The sequence below is a fragment of the Tachypleus tridentatus genome, chromosome 1, assembly GCF_004210375.1.
Source record: "Tachypleus tridentatus isolate NWPU-2018 chromosome 1, ASM421037v1, whole genome shotgun sequence".
In the NCBI taxonomy this organism is placed as follows: domain Eukaryota; kingdom Metazoa; phylum Arthropoda; class Merostomata; order Xiphosura; family Limulidae; genus Tachypleus; species Tachypleus tridentatus.
This window is the reverse complement of record NC_134825.1, coordinates 148135880-148147916: the sequence shown is the minus strand read 5'-3', so window position 1 is coordinate 148147916 and position 12037 is coordinate 148135880.

The following is a 12037-nucleotide window of genomic DNA, read 5'->3' as shown; positions in this document are numbered from 1 at the left end:
TTTGTTTGAAATTAAGCACAGAGATATTTTACAGACTATTTCTTGATGACGAGAAACCCACTTGAAATAAAAATGTATCTCTTTGTTAACCTGAAAATGACCTAGGAAGGTCGAAACGTTGTTCTCTGCTTATCAACGAAAGTGTTAATACCCTTACCAGCCGTTCTAAGATAATTAATAGACTATTTGTGCTCTGCCTCGTTTCTAGCAGTGAGAGTCCACAAACATATCACTGTGCCAGTGAGGGGAAGTAGAAAGTAAAATAAAAGTAAACGTTTTACATAAAAATACATTTTTTGTAGACTTCCTAAAATAAATCAGAATAAAAAATGGTGGCTATTTTTACAATAACAGTAAGTCAATTATGACAAATTATTCTCTGAAGTTACCAACCTCACCATTCTTTCATCAAAGACAATCATAGTAGATAACTCTTGGCATGGCCCACCTATAAACCATGCCATTAATTATTTTCACCATAACATAAGCTCTTTTCCAGCTCTTGTGTAACTTTTGACTTCGACTTCTCTTGCAGCAGAGATTATACGGTCATAACCATGTCATTTCAATAAATGTTTAGATTAATCAGCTTGAATATCATAGCGAGTTTTTATGTTGCGCCAGCTGACTTGAGCCTTTCCTGAATAATGTCATGCATGACATCAATGGTATTTTTTAGTTTCTCTGCATATTCTGTGTAAGATAGTGCTAAGCGACTTCCTCTGAATATGAAGCAAAAGGTCCAATGGCACTTCAGATTCTCTTCTGAATATCAGCGAAAATAGATGTTGCTCTTTAGGTTCATGCACTACAGTTTCATAACTCGTAAGTACCAATGAATGATTTGGATCCTAATTTTTTTCGGTGTTCGCCCACGTATATAGCTACTTCCTTGAACAATATATGGCTTACTTCCACCAACGTCCAGCCATTCCATCAAAAGACGGATGAAAAGCTATTGTCGTGATATTTCTGATCCAAGACTTGTTCACAAACAAAGAAGTCTCGTCTGATTCAAAGTTCCATTCTTGACCTGTGTGACCTTATATATGCGCTAAAATCTTGAAAATAATTCACTGACGAGTTTATTGTTGTTGTGTTTTGGCTTCTTGGATAAGAATAACATATGCTTCTGGTCATTTGGTTATATAGTCCATCACAGCCATAATATGTTTATTTACACTGATACACTTTGAAAGAATACCAAGCATGATAACAACTCTCCCAAATAATATTTAAACACAATGCTGTCTTTTCTGAACCTTTTTGCTTTCAACGTAGCTCACACAATTTACACCAATACCCTAAAGAAATCAACAGAAACATTCTGTTACTTTCTATTTAGTGCCTTCTTAACATTCAAGTATATACCTGTTGGAAGGTTGTGGAGATAACAGTTTTGAAGTGCAGAGACTGTGGATGTATTAGCTGTAGCCGTTGTTTCTGTCCACTAGTATCCTCCAATTTCCAATACAAGAAGCTCTTTTGAATCCTGGTTCTCCGTATAGCTCTGTCTTTACGATGATTGGAGTGATTGTTTGTCACAAGAGTTTTTCAGTACTATATTTTAATATACTGAATAACTGGTTTTAATTCATATCTTATGCCTAAGCATCTTTCAGTTGAATGTTGGACATATTAATATTTCATAATTACTTTTGGATGTAATATCTCGGCAAATATTCTGCTGTACTTCAGGTTGGCTATTCTTACTTTATCATGCTTTCTACTTCACATCTTTTTTTCACATTATTCAATAGCACATGGTCTTTTGGACATTGAATTATAATTTCCATGGTCCTGCATAATGTTAAAATTATACTCATAAAGTTCTGGAACCATTTTTGTGTATGGCCTTCTGGATTTTGAAAATTCTTCAGCTTCGTTACATAATCTGTCAGGAATATAAATCATTGTCCATTTAATTAATGACCAGGGCCATAGATTTTTTACACCCGATGGGGGGATGATTTTTGCAACCACTTATGTGGACTGTTCAATTTGCAAATTGGTAATATCTGATTACGTGAACCTGAAAGCTGTAAACATGCAGTCACAGAATAATCTTGTTGCCACGATACTTGCATGTATACTTAGGCCTACTGACTAATACTTACGAACTATTGCTTAGATCGAAAAGCTTAAATGTACATTTCGGCTACTGAAAAAGCCTACATCTAGGCTTAATTATGCAATTCGATTGGTAAGAACACGAGAATCACAAGAACAAACACACAATTTGTTGGCCTGTGATGCAATAAAACAATTCAACAGACCAAACTGTAGGGGGGGGATGATTGTATGCACCATACCACCTACCTAAAACACTTAGTTGCTATTTCGAGTTTTATATCTTATTTCTAAACTACGTACTACCTTTTTATAGTAGATAATCATATTTTCAATTAATTGTACTTGTAATAACATTGCTTTCACTGCTAAATCATTGAAATCTGTGTCTGATAAAGGTGGATCTTCAAAAGTTTGATATGCTAATATAGGTGTAATGGTTATTTTTTTCTTGGTCTATTAAGTGATTGTTCGCAATCAGTAGCCGGCTCAGCATGCCAGGTGTTAAGACACTCGACTCGTAATCCGAAGGTCGCAGGTTCGAATCCCCGTCACACAAAACATACTCGCCCTTTCAATCATTGGAGCGTTTTTATGTGACAACCAATTTCATTATTCGTTGGTAAAAGAGTTGGCGGTAGGTGGTGATGACTAGCTGCCTTCCCTCTAGTCTTACACTGCTAAATTAGGGACGGCTAGCGCAGGTAGCCCTTGAGTAGCTTTGCACGAAATTCAAAACAAACCAATCAGTAGCCCATCAAAACCTATTAGTTATGCAAGTAATTTATGCTGAAGATGTGTTTGAGTACTAGGCTGTATTACATGTTCCACTGCTTTTGGTTTACAGTTTGCTAAATTAATTATTTTGTTCAGCATAATTCATAAAAGTGAAACTTTGCTGAGCAAAGTTTCTAACTTAAACTTTACGCAGGGACTAAATGAGCCAAGTAAAGTTTAGTTACCATTTTGTCTGATTCTTTTACAGGAATAATAACACGATTTTTAATTAGCATTCCTAGCTGTTCTTTTAAGAAATTTAGGCAACAGAGGCAAGTGGAATGGTATGATCTTTGCTGCTTGTGGCCTAATGATCTATTAGGCACCAATCAATGTTTAATTGCGTCAGAGTTTATTGTTATATTTAACTCAGTAGTGGAACACAAGAAAGCTACTTTGTGCTGAAATTTATCTGGAATTTACTGTATTTTTATACAATGTTTCTTTATCTTCCACTTTCAGGTGGAAACTTTTTGAACGATTTGCTTTTCGATTGCCAGTAGCAGGCCATTATAGTTTCAGTTGCCAATAAGTTTTCAAATTATCTTATGACTTTGAAGTTAACTTTTATCACTTTCATTTGTGGAGAAACCATAACATTTTGCCTTTGCCAATAATTTATTTAAGTATTTAATCAAGCTTCCCAGTAAATAAATAGTATATAACTTACTCTATAGGACGGTGAAACAAAAGGATTTTTACTTATAATATGTGGTATTGTTATTTAGTAAATCTGATGCGACAGTTAATTTTGTTGCATTACTTTGTAACGTAACTTGGGGACACTCTCTGTTCGTGACCCTTTCATTTTAAAATACAAGCCTGAATTACAGGCATGAGCTTATGTTCTGGCAAGAGCTTGTTATTTAGTAAAAATTTTGCCTGTTATGCGCTAAGAAACACGCAATAAGTTATCTTATGTTGAGTAGTAGTATTTTGTAAACCATCAAGGTTTCAAGTAGACATTGGTTCCTTTTATAAATCTACATTTTTTTTGTTCTTGTTCTTTGTTGCTCACGTGTCATACCCGTCAAGAAACACACCCAGATATGAGATACGTGAATCTCTCTTTTTTGTGAATTTTTGTAAGAATTCTAAAGATACCTCGTGCGCTGAGTCACAGAATGATGTCATAAAGTGACGATAGTAAGATCACTGTCCATGAAATCCTCTTGCTTCAAAGTTCTGTTGCCCATTTTAAGCAGATTCATTCTCTGATGGGTTTGTAGAGATTCTGATACTTATTTGTCCCAGAAACTTACCTAAATTAAAGTTTTATCTCCTCAATTAATCCAAAACTTTCCTTAATCAGTTGGAATCATTAGCTAAAGTCTTTTCATGAAGAAATGGATGCAAGTGCCTGATGAAAAACAGAGTCTTCTTCATAGTTTGTCTTCGAATCAACATAACAGACCTGTAACTTGGACAAATTCTGCTTCTTATTTATCTCAGATTGTTATGTGCTACCCGCTTCAGGTGTCCTTTATGCATAAAAAGATGTATACAATCGGGTAACCTGGTTAAGATATAATATGGTAATATGGTTGAATTAATTTTTTGTGAGTATCAATATTACCAAATTTTAATGGATCAGAGCAAAAATCATAACTTTGCTGAATAGCATGGATGCTCTTTTGGTATTCTCAGGTACGTTTATGAAATAGGTCCACAGAATAACAGGAAATTAAAACTAAACATTTATTATAAAGTAGCTTTGAATTTCTCTGAAACTAGTTAATTTCATGTAAAAATCGACTAAATACAATTAAAGATATAATTTACTATTTTATTTATTTATTCATGACACAAACACTGTGTGTTTTGTGTTCTTACTTTGGATTCTGAACAGTTACTTTTACTTGGTCTGAACAATTATTTTTCCCTACTGCAGTCAATGATAACTTCTACCACACTGATAAAACCTAATGTTACTTATTTAATTCAGTAACTTCAGACCTACTCGGAATGACTAGCATCACTCACGTTACTAGCCTTATCAATTAATCTTAAGTAATTTCATAACCTGGCCTGTCACTGGAAAACACTGATGTCTAAATTCTTGTGCAAGGTGCAGCTTTACAGCAGTATTCTCAGTATCAGCCCAAGTGTTAGGTTGTTCAGAAATAAATGTCGAAATTCTCACGATGACTTTAGGAGCTGAATACTGAATAACTTATTGTTGATGTTGTCGCTTACAAGGTGTTTTAATTGTCTGCTGTTTCAATTCTTCTCAGAGTAAGTTTCGCAACCCCTAAAGCAGCATGGACAAGAGGGACTTCCGTCTGATTTTCCTCTACGACTTCAAACTTGGATGAAAAGCCACCGAAACTACATGGAACATTAACCAGAATTCAGCCGTGAATCTGTTACTGAACGTGCAGTTTAACGTTGGTTCCAAAGGTTTCGACATGGAGATAAAAGTCTTGAAGACCACGAAGGTCGTGGAAGGAAGCCACTCTTAGATGAAAACACATTAAGGGAAGCAACTAAGACTGAGACAGAGCCTCGCACAACAGTGAGCTATTTAGCATTTGTTGAAAACCGGTAACCTGGAAGGTAATGTTACGTCTACACTAAAACGAAAGGCACAATGCTTAGGGTATATTTTATTTTGTATTGGTCCAAGGATCAAATTACAAGCTTAAATAAATTGCGTATTAATCATTAATTTTACGTCCAACGGCTTCCTTAAAATAATTGAACTTTCAAGGAAACACATTAAGCCAAATCGTTAATTTCCGCGGTTTACGTTAATTATATGTTTGTTTGTTTGTTTGTTTTTGGAATTTCGCACAAAGCTACTCGAGGGCTATCTGTGCTAGCCGTCCCTAATTTAGCAGTGTAAGACTAGAGGGAAGGCAGCTAGTCATCACCACCCACCGCCAACTCTTGGGCTACTCTTTTACCAACGAATAGTGGGATTGACCGTCACATTATACACCCCCACGGCTGGGAGGGCGAGCATATATTTAGCGCGACGCGGGCGCGATCCCGCGACCCTCGGATTACGAGTCGCACGTTAATTATAACCAACACAATATCATTACGAAATAAGGATTAAGGTAAACCTTTGAATTAAAAAACAAATGTTAATTTTGATTAAATACCTTGTAGATATTAAAAAGGATAATCTCAAAAGTTAATTATCTTAATTTATTTGTCGATGAAAAGCTTTGCACTGATGTGTATATTAGCCTGAAAGTTTGATACGATCTTTTCAACGTGTTTGGATTGTTTGTTTGTTTTGGAATTTCGCACAAAGCTACTCGAGGGCTATCTGTGCTAGCCGTCCCTAATTTAGCAGTGTAAGACTAGAGGGAAGGCAGCTAGTCATTACTACCCACCGCCAACTCTTGGGCTACTCTTTTACCAACGAAAAGTGGGATTGACCGTCACATTATAACGCCCCCACGGCTGGGAGGGCGAGCATGTTTGGCGCGAACCCGCGACCCTCAGATTACGAAGCGCACGCCTTAACGCGCTAGGCCATGCCAGGCCACGTGTTTGGAAACTTATTGAAAGCCCACGTGTAGTAACTCCTTTTCACACCACCGATTAAAGGCCCATTGACGCTTAAGGATCACATGCAATTGCAGAGATTGCATCCCCTCTAAATTCGACACTGGTCTAGGGTGAATAAAATTTGGTGATGAAACATGAAACAAGTTATCATTTGTATTTAAAAAATCTCTGTCATTCAAGTTTTTAACCATGTAGTTATGTGTTGTTCTATAAATATTATATAAAAACTACATTACTCAGAAGGAACTGTTATGTGATGATTCTGAGTCTTTAAGTTATTTGTGGTTGGGGCCTGGCATGGCCTAGCGCGTAAGGCGTGCGACTCGTAATCCGAGGGTCGCGGGTTCGCGCCAAACATGCTCGCCCTCCCAGCCGTGGGGGCATTATAATGTGACGGTCAATCCCACTATTCGTTGGTAAAAAGAGTAGCCCAAGAGTTGGCGGTGGGTGGTGATGACTAGCTGCCTTCCCTCTAGTCTTACACTGCTAAATTAGGGACGGCTAGCACAGATAGCCTTCGAGTATCTTTGTGCGAAATTCCAAAACAAACAAACAAACAAAATATTTGTAGTTATTGTCACTAAATTATTCACACTTATCATGCAAAACTGGCTTGGGTAATAAATTTGCACCAATTCAGATGCCAGACAGCAAAAGTATTTAAAATATTCTAGGGGTCTTTTGCAAGTGTTTATCATTCAAAACAGAAATGTTCAAGCGTACTGAACAAGTGAAGAATAAGTGTAGCAGGGAGAGATAAGTTCCTTTATTTTTATTATCACTCTAAAACGTTTAAACAAGGCGTTAGAAAAACATTCTTATATATGTAGTGTTATGGCATGGTGGTTAAAGCACTCGATTCGTAATCTGTGGGTCACGAGTTCGAATTCCTGTCACACCAAACATTCTCGCCCTTTCAGCTGTGGAGATGTTATTATGTGATGGTCAATCCCACTATCCGTTGGTAAAATAGTAGCCTAAGAGTTGGCTGTATGTGATGATGATTAGTTGCATTCCTTCTAGTCTTGCACTGCAAAATTAGGGACGGCTAGCGCAGACAGCCCTCGTGTAGCTTTGCGCGAAATTCAAAAACAAACAAACTATACGCAGTGAACAATAACAATTTTATAAATATTCTAACCTCAATCAGATTTCAATTAGTCGCGGGTTCAAATCCCTGTCGCACCAAACCTGCTCGCCCTTTCAGCTGTGGGGGCGTTATAATGTGACGGTCAATCCCACTATTCATTGGTAAAAGAAAAGCCCAAGAGTTGGCAGTGGGTGTTGATGTCCAGCTGCTTTTGTTTTCGAATTTTCGTACAAAACTACACGAGGGCAATCTGCACTAGCCGTCTCTAATTAAGCAGTGTCAGTCTAGAAGGAAGGCAACCAATCACCACCCATCTTCAACTCTTGGGCTCTTCTTTTACCAACAATTAGTGGAGTTTACCATAACATTACAACGTACCCACGGCTGAAAGGACGAGAATGTTTGGCGTGAAGGGGATTTAAACTTGTGACCTCAGATTACGAGTCGAAGGCCCTAACCACCTGGCCATGCCACGCCTCAGTTGCTTGCAAAACATTATTTAAAATCCTTAGGGTTAAATGTTTAGGAAAAGGGAATGTGTGTGTCCTTACAAGAATAATGGGTGATATGTAGTCCAGACGGAATAATAAATTCTGATATCTTGATCGAAATTAAAATGCCTTTTCCAGCAAACTAGTGAAATCTAAATGAGTATATAAAAAAATGGTAAATGTGATATTATAAAAACTGATGACGGACAATTTAAATTAAAATTGAAAGGAATTGTTTTTTTTATTTGCACATACAGCTGACCATGTTCTGAAAACTGTTAAAAATGTAAACGTTTGGTGTGGAAAAGTGCAGATTATCATATATTCATTAATGTAGAATATAATTGAATTATATACAGGATCAAGAAACTAGACTTGTAACATTTGATGTGAAACAAATGACGTAACAGAACTTTTGATGAAATAGATGATGATCGCCTTGTTCTAAGTAGTTTCTAAAACTTTTGTGAGTTACTGATTTATTAAGTTTGGTACAATCTAATAGTTTGTAATAATTGATACTAAGGCGCCATTAAATATGTTTTTAAAAATTTTGTTTGCTTCTACACATATAATTTTCTTATTTTTCCCTGCATACACAACACTGATTACACTGGCTTTAAATATAACCAAATTATTTACAAGCGTATTGATAATTAAGGAAATTACTTGTAAAACATTAACCCATCGTTATTATCCATATTAAATTGTATTCATCCACGTGAACAAGCTTTCATTTTCTTTTACTTCTTGTCCACGAAGTAGACGTACACCTTTTCTGGTAATGTTTTCCTGTTTATTGCTTTTATCTTTTCGAGCTTAATTGTTTCTTCAGATGGCATGACGTGACATTTATGAGAGATTATACAGGTACTTTTCACTTGCATTTGTCCGTGAATATTGCACTTAAATTATTTTCATAAATTTGGTTTTCGGCGATTATTTGAGCATCCATTGACGGCACACGAAGTCCCTTAATCTTTTTTATATTTCTTTACACTATGCAATGTCAATTCTTAGTGTAAATAACAACTACGGAAACATAAATAAATGTTGTGGTCAGTGACATGCTTTTTCTTTCACTTTCGTAATTGCAAGGCACCACGTGATTACTTAATAGCAGCGCACGTGAAATTTAGGTCAATTGTAAATTAACCTGTCAGTAGTTAGTAATGTGTACTAAGAATAACGAAAGAAGAAAGTTTATAGCAAAGCGAAAAAAAATAATCATGTGATGAAGAAAATTTGTGAAACGAAGTATGACAGGACGCTAGCCTGCATAATCTCTTCCAATGGATTACAGAGTCGAGCAGCCATAGAGACAGTAAAGTGTCAGATTTGATAAGAAATTACATGGAAAAGTCGATGTGAATCTACATCCAACAGGCGAGTTGCCACAACCATATCGTGTGGATAATGGGAGAAATATCTCTGATAGATGAGAGATTTCAAGGAATGTGAACCTCAATGAAACAGAAAAAGCATCAGGAACAGAATGAGAATACAGGTGAGGAATCATTGGATGTACTGTCCCCTGCACACACTGCAGAAAAACTGATTAGAATAAATAATAATATAATTAAGATGAAAAAGAATATGGGAAGATTGAATGACATACACATCAGAGCATCGATGGTCATAGGCAAAAAGGAGTAATAAACATGTTTAAAGTGAAAGATGGTACAAGGAACAAAAAGCTAAAGGCTCAAAAGGAGGAAGGATAAGGAGGCGGAGGATAACATTCAGATCCCAATTATGGTAGTCATTAGGACAGAGGTATAAATAAAGACAGGAAAACCCATGCTTATTAGATAATGCTGCCTTATAGCCCGCAATAGTCGATCGTGATAAACCTAAAAAGTTTAGAAATATGGGGAAAGATATATGTAAAAGGGAGAAAGAATGACACAGTTTCCACTACAAAAAATGTACCATATTCTTTGATACACAAGAAGGCAAATGAAAATAATGGTTCATGGTTACATAAGAAGAGAGTTTTAAACATGTTCTAAAGGTCTGGACAAAAATCACGTGAAAATTTGGAGCAGTTACACTGCTGGATGTCAGAAGAGAGAATGAGGTTGAAGAAGTAGAAGCCGTAACAGAGGTAGAAATGATCATAGTACGTGTCTTTCTTATAGCAAAGTCACAGTGGGCTATATGCTGTATCCACAGAGGGGAATCAAACCCCCTTATTATAGCATTGTAAATCCGTAGACTTGCCGCTCGTGAATATCACAGAAGTTTTAACTGAAAAAATTATGGTTGAGATGATCAATATGGAGCTAACAGAAGGACTTGACATGGAGTGTCCTGAATAAGGGAAAGACCATGAAGTAGAAGACGAATATAAAGGTAAGCATAGAGAAAAAGGCTGGGCCAGTTCTGACTAAAGGTATTTACAGTGAGAGCTGTTGGATGAGTAACTAAGGATCAGAGAAAAAAAATTAATGTGAAGATCAGTGGCTAATGCATCTATAAAAGGAATCCCCAAACAAGAGATCAGCTTCTTTAACATCAAAGAATGGAGAGACCTCTCTACAGATAATATCATACACTTTGTTTTGAATTTTACGCAAAGCTACACGAGGGCTATTTGCGCTAGCCGTCCCTAATTTTTGCACTTGAAGACTAAAGGGAAAGCAGCTAGTCATCACCACCCACCACCAACTCTTGGGCTACTCTTTTACCAAAAAATAGTTAGATTGACTGTCACATTATAACGCCCCCACGACTGAAAGGGCGAGCATGTTTGGTGTGACGGGGATTCAAATCCGCGACTCTCAGATTACGAGTCGAGTGCCTTAACCACCTGTCCATGCCGGTCCTCTGAATTTAGGAGTCGAAAAAATGGTAATACAAAAGGATCTAGCATACATATACTGAAGATGTAGTACAAGTAATCAAATATGAATTTGAACAGGTTCTGGTGAACAATTAAAAACATAAAGATAAAAATTATGGAACGATTACAAAGTGAAGAAAAAGATACCTTAAGAAAACCTCTCATGAAATTGTGGAAAAAAGTTTAGGTAAATTCAAAACAGCACGGGTATACGATTAGGTAAAGGTAAGCAGAAGGAAAAAAAACAGCAAAATACTTTCTGTTACGAACGAAAACGCAGGTGGAGGTATTTCAGGTTCGAAAAAATATCCAGGACGCATGAAAGACTACTACCTGCTGGACGAAAGCCATTACTTTACAAACAAACTTGACGCCATTCCACTACTAAGTCTGGCGTGAACATCCTGTTGTCCCAAGCACAGAGTGGGAGTTACAAATATTTGTAAAATAATAATGTGGAAATACAAGGACACAAAATATACAGATATATAAAATTTTGGAAAACGAAAATCCAACAATAAATATTTCCACACAAAAAATTGCCTATACCTGAAAATCTCATAAGTGAAGAGAAATGTGCGACTTTAAATAGAAGTGCAAAATTACGAAATGATTTACCACTTAATCACTTTAGAGAGCAATAGGAGGGTTGTCTCATGCTCGTGTGATTTTATTTGGAGTTTAAAGACTAGTGGCGTGTGAAAATTGTGCATAGAGGGCAGCAATGAATCTAGTTTGGTTTGTTTCGAATTTCGCACAAAGCTACATTCCAGCTGTCTGCGCTAGTCTTTTCTAATGTAGTTTGTTGTTTTTTTTTTGGAATTTCACGCAAAGCTACACAGCTGAAAGAGCGAACACCTTTGGTGCGACGGGGATTCGAACCCGCAACTCTCGGATTACGAGTCGAACGCCTTAACCCACCTGGCCAGGCCAGACTACCAGCAATTAGCTTTGAGTCAGTATTTAAATGTATCAGTGCATAAAAATATAAATATAATGAACGTGTTAGTCTAGGTTCACACATGCAAAACACAATGACCACTTAGAGAATGCTTTTTGTTAGCTGAAATTTGAGAAAAAAATAATTAAGTGAAAGTTACCCATAACTAACGTAAGCTAATGAAGTTTAGGAAAAAGTGAAAGCAACCCGACTTTGGTCTACTCTACATGCAATGTTTGATAACTTTCTATTAAAAAACGCTAGAGTTTATTACATAAAATAATAAACCATGTATTGCAAAA